This window comes from Periplaneta americana, chromosome 6 (assembly GCF_040183065.1).
Source record: "Periplaneta americana isolate PAMFEO1 chromosome 6, P.americana_PAMFEO1_priV1, whole genome shotgun sequence".
NCBI classification, from domain to species: domain Eukaryota; kingdom Metazoa; phylum Arthropoda; class Insecta; order Blattodea; family Blattidae; genus Periplaneta; species Periplaneta americana.
The window spans coordinates 174,929,358-174,940,345 of NC_091122.1; the positions used below are offsets into that span (position 1 = coordinate 174,929,358).

Below are 10,988 nucleotides of genomic sequence, written 5' to 3' on the forward strand. Positions count from 1 at the left end.
CTCTTTTGTTTGTTCTTCTGTGGTTACAAGGCAACCATCATCATAAAATGACAGTTGATACGAACAGCTGTTAGAGGGGCGGCCATTTTTTCTCTATATACAACCCTTAAACAAGGAGTTTCGTGTATATAACTACTACAAAGCTATTTCCAATGTATTGTTACAGCCTCTTTATACATCCATGGTTTATTAGTAAAGTTTTATGGCTCAACTCTGCGTAAGTCTCGTATAAAAACTATACACGGTTTATTAGTAAGATTGTAAATCTATAAAGCAAGTTTCATGTTTTAAAAATCTAAGCTATTATTTGAGATACGAATTGGAAAAAGGCATATCAAAACAATTGATTACTTTAATAAATACAAGTGAACAGCTTCAAATACTTTGGGTGTACTATAAGGCTAACATGAGCTACTGCCAGGAAGTCAAAAGGAGAATAGCAATGCAAAGAAAGTTTTAAGTAGAAAAAGGAGCTTTTCTCCGGGGGGAAAAAAAATTAAGGAAGAAACTAATCACGTGCTTTGTGTAGAGTATGACATTGTTTGGGACAGAATCATGGACATTACGAAATGAACAGAAACGACTGGTATAATATGAAATGTGGACATGGGATATTGAGAAGAATGAAGCATGTGCAATGGACAGATAGAATAAGAAATTAAACTGTGCTAGAAATAGTGGATGAGGAAAGAATGATGCTGCAACTGATCAGGAAGATAAAAAGAAATTGACTGCATCACTGAGATGAAACTGCTTATTGAAGGATGCACTGGAAGGAATGGTGAACGGGAGAAGAATTCGGGGCAGAAGACGATATCAGATAGAAAACATTAAGATATATAGATCGTATGAGGAGTAAAGGCGGAATAGAGGGAAGATTGTAGAATGTTAACTTAAATTTTGAAGCTTATTTTTATTTATTTTAGCTTGCGTACTTCCTCCTTCGCTTTTGTCTTACTTTCCTTAAATATGTTCTAAGGATTTTATTGTCTGTTCATTTGTAATTTTTGATATTTTGGCTAATACAATTACATTACTGAAATGTAACCATTCCTTTTTGATGTAACTGCATTCACTCCAATCTGTCTTGGGCCTATCACATGTTATTTTTGCTTTATATCTTTTATTTTGCCACATAATACAAGGTGCAAACAATATATTTCCGAAATACACTTGTATTAATAAACCGTTAAACATATTGTGACAGCGACGTGAGATTCGAACTCACGACCAGCGTCCCGCAAGAGAGAAGATCGCGCGGAGCACTTTGGGATGACGCGCGGGCTTCACGGGGAAAGGGGAAAGGGGCCTACACGCGAGGGGAGGCTGCGCGCGCAGCTGCTACTTAACGCAGTGAATGTGGAACGACCTTCCCGACTATTCCAGAAGTGCGTCGAAGTGGAGATATCGAGATAATTCTCTACACACCTGTAGAAATTTCTCGCAACTATGATTTTGCTATAAAAGAAGAAGCGCCAGCGAACTCGAGCAGAGTTTTCAGTTATTCAGTCAGTGAGAAAGCCAGAGCAAGCAAGCCAGTCTTCTGTACCGGAGTTCGACTCGAGTGTGCGTCCGCATCTGCGTCAGCATCCGCAGGCCTGAGTTCGAGTGCAGTGGACCGCAGTTGGAGGGACCTGAGTTCGAGTGCAGTGGACCGCAGTTGGAGGGACCTGAATTCGAGTACAGTGAACTGTCTCTGAAGGTCTGTGGTTCGAGATACTGTGAACTTGAGTGACTGAGATAGAAGAACTGTGAACTGAGAACTGGTAGTTCTGATTTGTAAATAGTGCTTTGTAAATATTAGTTAAGATTAACAGTTCATTGTTGTGCGTAATAGTCCAAGTAAATTGTCATTGTCGTCGGTGGAGTGCTATAACGAATACTGTGTTGAGTGAAGATCCAATTGTTGACGAGAGCGTTTAAGGTGAATTGTAGAAAGGAATTATTGTTGTGACGAATAAATTACATTGTTGTTACTAATAAAATTCACAATATAATTATGCAAGTGTCACTGAAGATCACTGCTTCCATATCTGTTGAGTCAGTCTATCAAACAGCGTCAGATTGTCTTTAAGAACTGAGCTTCTACACGTGATTTTGTGTCAAGAACCCATTGCGATTTTTCCTGGAATCTTTCCATATACGCCTTATGGCTAGTCTACTTCTTTTACTTTTAAGTGATGCATTTAGTATAGATTCCAGGCGTTTCCCTGGTTTTAGATAACTTATCCGTTTCCTATTTTCTGCGTGTTGCCTACATTCAGGGCAGTCCGGAAACTTATTGATTGCCCCTTGTATACATCTTTAATTTTCTATATTACTACTAAAACCTCTAAATTTCCATATCCCTAACCTAATGCATGCAAAACCAATTGTAGCAGTTCTATCGCAGAGCTCAGCTAAATGACGTTTCTATCTTCAGAAAAGAATTCTAGCTTGAACTCTTGCACGTTTCCCTTTAAAAGTAAAACATTAATAACTATCGATTAGCGATAGGTAAACGCTGTATTCATTTATAACTGAAGACCCCAGAACTTCATTAGTGTAAAAATAAAAGACAGATCGGGACAGAACGAATCGACTGGCAAAAGAAGAAGATTGCTTCAGTAAAATATTGGTTTTATCGCCAATATTTTGCAAGTCTGTGCCAATATTTATTCTGTAATTCTGCAGAAGAAACTGCCTGGCCTGAACTCCTAATGGCTTCGAATAGCAAAGCATGATATTAATGAGGCGGTTCTGTACCGCAAGTAACGACTTCTTCTTCCAATTGTATGAGCTAATAAATATTCTTGCGTACCTCTATTTCTTCTGCTGTCGTTTTTCACAGTTGACTAATTCAGTGAGAGAGGAAGATTTCTTACATCTGCTTCGGAATAAAATAAACGAGTGCCACGAAAACGACACATAGGCTACGTGCTCACGTTATGGCTTGCCTTTATACACGAAAAATATTGATACTATTCAACAGTCTTATGACATTCTTGATCGTTTTACTTGTGGTAATTCTAATATACAAGGTGAACCGTAAGTAATTTCATTAATTTCACGGTGTTATTCTTTGAGATATTTCAAACAAAACTATGTAATACAATTCTGCTTGTTTTTTTTTTTTTGCTTCTTTTTCGAGATAAAAATTGTTTTATGTGAAACATTTCATAGTGTATTTTGGGAAAGTCATTGATTTCATTTCCAATATGTTCGATCAATTTAAGAGAGCAGTGTGTTATGATCATAAAAGACTGAAATAATTTTACAATGTTACATTTGCTCGGATCAAATTTCTACACATTTAAAAGACAAAATTAAAATTCTTTCAAACATGTATTATTTTTTCATTTTGTTAGACGTTGTTATATTAGATTAATTTACATGATAATAATGTAGCCTACACTTTTCCTTCTAGTATTAGTTACGTTTCTGATAGTGTGGAAGGCAAGGACTGATGGCCTTAACCCCTTCCAAGTAAATAAATAAATAATTGTTTATGCCTTTAAATTGAATTAACTTACTCGCTATGTATTATATTTTATAGCTCAACTGATGAATAATAGTTTGCGTTTGTAATTTAAAAATCTGATTGGCTATGTACCTACTGTATATTTTTAGTAGAGTCATCAATGTAGCTCAGTCGGCAGACTCGCTGGCCTGCTGAACCGGAGCTGCGCTCGGGCTTGGGTTGGATCCCCCGTTTGGTCTCATTGATTGGTTTCTTCCTAGGTTTTCCCCAGCCGTGAAACTGATGCCGGATGGTCAATGGCGAGTCCCCGGTCTCACTTCACTTACCCCCGTTTGGTCTGATTATATGATTTGTTTTTTTCCGAGGTTTTCCCCAACCTTAAAGCAAATGCCAGGTAATCTGTTGGCGAATCCTCGGCCTCACCTCATCTCACTACATCTCGCCAAAAAAAATTGTAAAAGAATTGAAATTGTAAAAAAAAATTGTAAAATTTGTCATTGCAATTTTGTAAAATTTTGACTTGTTCCACAACTTGTAGCTTCATTGCTAATGTAAGATCTATGAAATACAGTAAATGAAATGAAAAATGAAATATTTTTATTTCAAATCGCAAACATTCATACACCCCCAACCATGCTGACAATCACAATAAGAAACAGTACAAATGTTTCACTCAGTTATTTATTTTTTTATTGGGCTATTTTACGACGCTGTATCAACATCTAGGTTATTTAGCGTCTGAATGGAATGAAGGTGATAATGCTGGTGAAATGAGTCCGGGGTCCAGCACCGAAAGTTACCCAGAATTTGTTCGTATTGGGTTGAGGGAAAACCCCGGAAAAAACCTGAACCAGGTAACTTGCCCCGACCGGGATTCGAACCCGGGCCACCTGGTTTCGCGGCCAGACGCGCTGACCGTTACTCTACAGGTTGGACTTCACTCAGTTATAGGTATAGTGAGGATCATGTAAGAACAGTTCCTAAACAGCAAATATTGCCGTCTTGTCAGTGTTGCCAATTGTTACCAGATATCACACGATCCTACGTATTGAATGATTTATTTACTTACCGTACTTTACTTTTATGTTGGAAAGTTATTCTAAATAATTCAATAATTAGTAATATATTTTCGTAGGCAAACTATACGAGAATGGGTATTTTGTCTGGCAATATGAAATTCATTGGTTTGACTAAACAATTGATTCACGAGATCTAACCTAAAAATATATTTTGTTTGACCACGTGAAATTATTAGTACTAACTCTGAAAACTACCTGACTATAGTGTTGAATTATAACCACAACAAACACATAAAATAACTGTTATGCAGTAACATTAATACTGATATTAATTAATTATTAGTATGTTCAAATTTCACTAGCTTCTAGTAACCGGCTCAGAAATCTAGTACAATTTTAATTTCACGGAACTCCAGTACCGACAACATTTGTCTGAATTGCCAACATACCAGTTACAAAATCACTACCATTTGTAGTATTTATCAGTATCGAAATTCGAAGCGAAGTTGGCAAAAGAAAATTCAACCTGCAAACTAGAAAATCACCACAATCCTTTAGCATATATAGTAATGGGGGAAAAATGGTTAGGTTTCATCCTTAGGGTATGAAGTAAGATTTATATATATATATATATATATATATATATATATAGATTTATTTATTTATTTAACCTGGTAGAGATAAGGCCGTCAGGCCTTCTCTGCCCCTCTACAACTATAACATGAACAATAAGATTACAATTAATATTAAATTTACAATTACAATTACAATAAAAATTAAAGTACGACAAGAATACTTGATTAATGAAAGCTAGACATTTTATCATAGAATTTAAGAACAAAGAATATTTTTGTATTTACTAAATTACAAATTAAACCTACAATAACAAAATTCTATAGTGATGAAATTACCGGATATTGAGATATTTTGTGGTAGATTAAAAGAACTATTTACAAGAAACCATGTCTGAACGAGTCTCAATTACTGACCAAATGCCTAGTAAGTTTGCGTTTGAATTGAATTTTATTTCGACAGTCCCTGATGCTAGCAGGTAACGAATTCCAGAGTCTTGGCAGGGAAGTAAGCTGACCTGGACTATATTTGATGATTTCTATGTCACTTTTTCCAATAAGTTTGTATAGCATCGTAAATTTGCCAAAAACTACTGAGGCTACACAGAATAAAATTGGACCGAATGACGAAGGTGACAAGAAAACAAAGAAATCCAAGAAGCTCAGACCGGCAGGGCAAAGTAATGCGTGAACAAAGGACTGCTCTGCACTTTATGGTCTTACAACACCACAGAAATTACAGGCTACGTAAATGTCGACAATAGCTCTGGCTGCGAAGAAAAGCGAGAGAAGAGTACAAAAAGTGAAAAAGAAGATCGTAATAAGAATAACCGCAGATCCACACCTCGAGTCTCTGCCCTATTGTTTCCGTCGAACAACAGCAGTAGCAATTTCGAGGTTCGCCGTGTACTTTCTCGAGGATTCCTCTTCAATGTCGTCACGTCTGAACCGCAACGTAGTGTGCTGATCGTAGACACATTCATTACACCTGGGGGCGTCCTGGGATCCCCCAAGGGGGCATCTAATTCCATTGTTGAGTTCTTAGAAAGTGCTGCTTAATAAGTGCTCGGGGAATTAAACGCCACATGCAGATTTCGGCGTAATCAGCAGGAAGAGGTTTTTATATTTCGTTTGTGACTGCGTACTGAAAGAATAGGCGAATAGATCCATAATCCCTATTTACACTTGCTATTTGCTATTTGTCGTTCGACTTACAGCGCGGGCGCATGCGCAGTACGGATTTCGTTCCTTTCCTTTCGACATCTGCTGAGTAGAAGCTGTTTCTAGTTCTGTGCGACATTTCCTAGGTGGGCCAGCCGAATTGACGCGACAGGACCCGAACATGGTTCGGAAAAGCAGCAGCAGACAACTTTTAATCAGCTGTTTCTTTCCGCGCGCTTTGTAGCATCATGTCAGAGTGGAACAAAAACCAAGTAATGAAATTAATCAAGCTTTACGAGGAATTTCCATACTTTTATGACATCAGAAATAAGGACTATCACAATAGGATTCGGAGGGAAAATGCACTGGAGTTTATTTGTAAAAATTTGGAGTCTGTTCGTCCCAATACTATTCCCTCCGACATCAAAACAAAAATAAAGAACATCAGGAGTCAATATGCAAGAAAAAAAATTAAACTTTCAATTAATTTTAATATAATAAATATCTATTGGACAATTTTGTTCCGGTTTGAAATCTTTACTGAGAACATGGAATAACCCTTTCTCCTGCCTTCTGGACCTCCATCTCCGTTCCCAGTCTCTCTCTCTTTTTTTTTTTTTTTTTTTTTTTTGCTTCTCATTAGTGCAAGCTAACAAAACACTTGAAGCTGCAGAAGCTAAAACAGCTACTTTTTATTGTTAAAATCCATTCTGTTCATTTAAAAGGCTCACCACATCATACACACGTTGCTCGAGCTCAACAACTAGCCTCGAGTAGCAGACGAGAAATCTGCCAAGAGTGAACGGTGATACTACATTTAGCCGACAGAAAGCGCAACAACTTGCGTCGACTTGTGGACGAAAAATCTGCCAAGTGTAAACGGTGGTGCTACATATAGCCGACAGAAAGCGCTTGGTGTTGTGCGACAAATAGCAAGTTTAAATAGCAACGAGTTAGAAAGAGAAGACTATAGAGTGGCCATGTTGTCCTGTACAGCGCTCTTTGCGGTGCCACTGCGAAACACGGCAGATCTGAGCTAAGCGCCCACCTTTGTAAAAATTCGTCTGCTTACAATGTTGTATAACGGAGGTAAGAAGCACAAGAAAAAGGAAGAAAAAACATGCCTGTTGTGTGTGCTGCATATAACTGCAATGTCAAAAGGAAAAAGACAACTGATATATCATATTTCATGTAAATTTTATGAAGTTAAGTCCATAGTTTTGTTAATTAGCAGCATTTTTTTTTTCATGCATAAATGTGTAACAACGCCCGGCATAAACAAAACAAATGGTTCACTGGTAATGTACTTAAACTAAATACGGATAAAACCAATACAATTCCGTTTCAGACCCAGTGAAAAACAAATAGCAATACAATATTAAAACTGTATTTCGACACCGGCATTCTTTATTTCTGCTCCTTCTGTCCTTACCGCTTATACAAGAAGACGATGAGCTGTAGCTTATAAGAAGTAGGCCTATTTCGAAGACAAACGATTAATCAAATAAATGGTTCACTAGTAATAAAGTTAAACTAAATACGGATAAAACCGCTACAATTCCGTTTCGAACCTAGTAATAGCAATCAAATATTAAAATAGTATTTCGACACTCGCATCCAAAATAACGCAAAACTCTGGAGTAGGTCGTATTGTGCAATAATGGGGTAAGTATGAATATATTTCGTAACTACTTACCCCATTATTGTACGTGGGTGCTCAATTATACACTAATAATTATCTGTGGTGCCACAGCCCTTGAAAGGCTCAGACAGACCAGCCGGCTGTTGGCCTCACGTTCACATTTCGATAATAATTATACTTTACTGTAACAAAAAAACTGAAAGTGTGTTTTGTCATGTTTCACCCACGTTACAAGCTTGGAGTAAAGGTTGTTTACTACAGTCAGGGCCTACTTTCATTCTATATCTTATGGTATAGTAAATAGTTTTGCAACGTGTAGAGACTAGGAAAACAATTTAATAAAATCATCCGAATCATACTCGTTCATTTTATAGGCAATCTTGCAGGTCGCATTTAAAAGAACCTAGGAATATTAACATTTTCTTCAGTATATTTGCTAGGACTTCTTGTCATACTACATGACAATTTTGCTTAGGTTAATCTTTTAAGCATTCCTTCTAGGAATAGCTCAAGTGTTTTAAATTTAGCGTACATAAGTTTAGATTAAGTTCCTAGCACGTATTTGACGAAATACTAGGTTTTTCCACTTCAGTTTAACTGATTTATGCAAACGAAATTAAGACAGCTGACGATTCTAATGTCAGTTATCACCACGCCCACTTTGTTTTGGGCGCATAAGTTCATTACCGACGGTCGTTCAATTTTCTTCAAACATGGCGGCGCAATGACCACTCTATACTTTCTCTTTCTAACTCGTTGGTAAATAGGGACTTAGCCTACTCTGCTGAGGAGCTTACTATCTCTGAAATTTTTATAGAGCCAGTGTTGCCAACATTTGCTACTTCTACTAACCTCAACACTCCTCTGTTTTCAGCAATGTCAATATCGTACGTCATATGTTTTAAACAGCTGATAGGGAATCCGATGAGACGATGAGATGGAGCCGTTACAGTGAACGCACTGCACTTAAAATATCCGTTGCGTACGATTCGTACGAGGAGTGCGATACGATGTAGTGAACGTCTACCTTTATAGTTCACACGGTCGCGTTGCCTAGCGTTGCCACTGATCAAAAATAAAATGTACCAGATCTCGCAGAAAATTGTGCCAAATTGTACCAAACTGTCCTTTTTTATCTACTTATTGTTTAATCAACTGTCCGAAGACAGACCTGAACCTCACAAATTACCAACAAGGCGCCACTTATGAGACAACTAAGCCAGGAGATAATGAGCGAATTCATTTCCCCCTCCATTGCATACATTCACGACTAGCTACATATTACACTAATCAGACTTCAGATGCATACAAAAAGTTGTTCGCCCTCTGACACACTTCGTCAAGTGAGATGTACTGCCTGATAATATACCAGATGTATCAATCTTGCACCCGCCCACCAAATTACAAAGTCTTGAGGAAGTTATTGATATATACAAGAAAACTAATATTAAATTAGTTTTTGTCTTTCCTTTACTACATTTACAACAACACGATGTTTATTTTTTAACAAATAACCTTCAATAGGACCTCGTTGATCTGGACTAATTGGGGGATATTTGTCCGAATTAAAGAATGATTGTGGAATCCTGGCCAATAAGTCACTCAATTGAGTGCGCTCCTTGTACAGGGTGCGTCAGAAAGAACGGATGGATTTCACATGGCAAGAAAATTGTAAAGATTCATCAAATCAAAAATTTATTGTTATCAACATATTCACCAATACATGCAGTTTATTTATGGAAAACAACATTATCCATATGATGTCCTTGGCTTTCAATACAGGTTTCGAGGCGTTTTCTGATGTTCGCCATCACTTTCACAGTCATAGCTGGTGCAATTGCCACGATTTCTTCGCGAATCGCTGTCTTCAGTTCGTCCAGTGTATGTGATCCATGTTTACAAACTTACGCCTTCAAATGGTCCCAAAGAAAGAAGTCGCAGGGCGCGAGATCTTACCGTAGCCTTGGACAATCTCAGTGCAATAGAATTTCGTCCAGGTGATTTCTTCTTTAATGTTGAACCTGTGGTACGAAATGAAGCCACCCACCGCAAAATTGTATTCCGAGTTGGAATCCTAGCGTGACATCCGATGTCGAAATGAGTCCTGAGTGGCGATCACAGACTCTTCATTTTTCAAAAATGTCTCTACGATGAAAGCACGTTGTACACCAGACCAACACCATATTCTCAACTGAAACTGCATTCTATGGCTGACCCAACAGTCGTGGTCCCCCTCACTATATCTCTCTCCTCGTTGCGTATCGATAGTTTGAAATCCATCCGTTCTTTCTGACGCACCCTTTATAATGGCAGTTGACTTAATATATGTGGAACTTGGAGTCAAGCCACAAAGGGGAAAAACACTAGAGGAGGGGGATTCAATCCAGTGCTGTGGATTGAATTCCGGCGTAGCTCAGTGGTTAGAGCACTTGGCACGTAGAACCAAGGACCCGGGTTCGATCCCCGGTGCTGGAGTGAATTTTTCTCCTCTAATAATCATTGTTACCGTAACAGATATATTCTGTAGGACCAAAAATGAATCTTTAAGAATTAAAGAATGTCCGGATCAACTGAAATTTTCCAAAAGAACAATAGAAAGTGAATTAAAAGTTCGTTTACAGGAACAAAACACGTGGATTATACTCGTACCTTTAAACAACATGCACCTAATATACATAAAATTTAAAGCAATGCAATGCATTAGGCCTAAAAGTTTACCGTACGGCTTCACAATGCCGAGACTGACTCACAAAAGCAAGAAAATTACCGAAAAGGAAAGGGGGCAGAACAGGATTCAGAGAGGAAAAGATCGCCAGCATATTTGTCGGCGTGATGTTTTACGTAAAATTTTTAGTTCAGTCAGTTTGAACGTCGGCGACTTTTGACACTTTTCCACATGGTTATTAGAAGAGAAAAATTCGCTCCGGCGCCGAGGATCGAACCCGGGTCCCTGGTTCTACATACCAAGCGCTCTAACCACTGAGCTACGCCGAATTCCAATCCCATCACCGGATCGAATCCCTCTCCTCTAGTTACAAAAAATCTTTACTTAGACTTTTCCGCATGTTTCGACAATGTGCCTAATTTGACTCATAGACACTAACCACATCATCTCCATAGCGAATAATCGAGGA

The 10,988-nt window shown here is 38.0% G+C and overlaps 1 non-coding gene across 1 annotated transcript; it reads left to right on the top strand.

Moving 5' to 3' along the window:
- The first annotated feature begins 10,256 nt into the window (after window positions 1-10,256).
- TRNAT-CGU (transfer RNA threonine (anticodon CGU)) lies at window positions 10,257-10,329 on the top strand. The gene has a single exon. It is a non-coding gene; the product is annotated as a tRNA-Thr (tRNA).
- The last annotated feature ends 659 nt before the right edge of the window (window positions 10,330-10,988 follow it).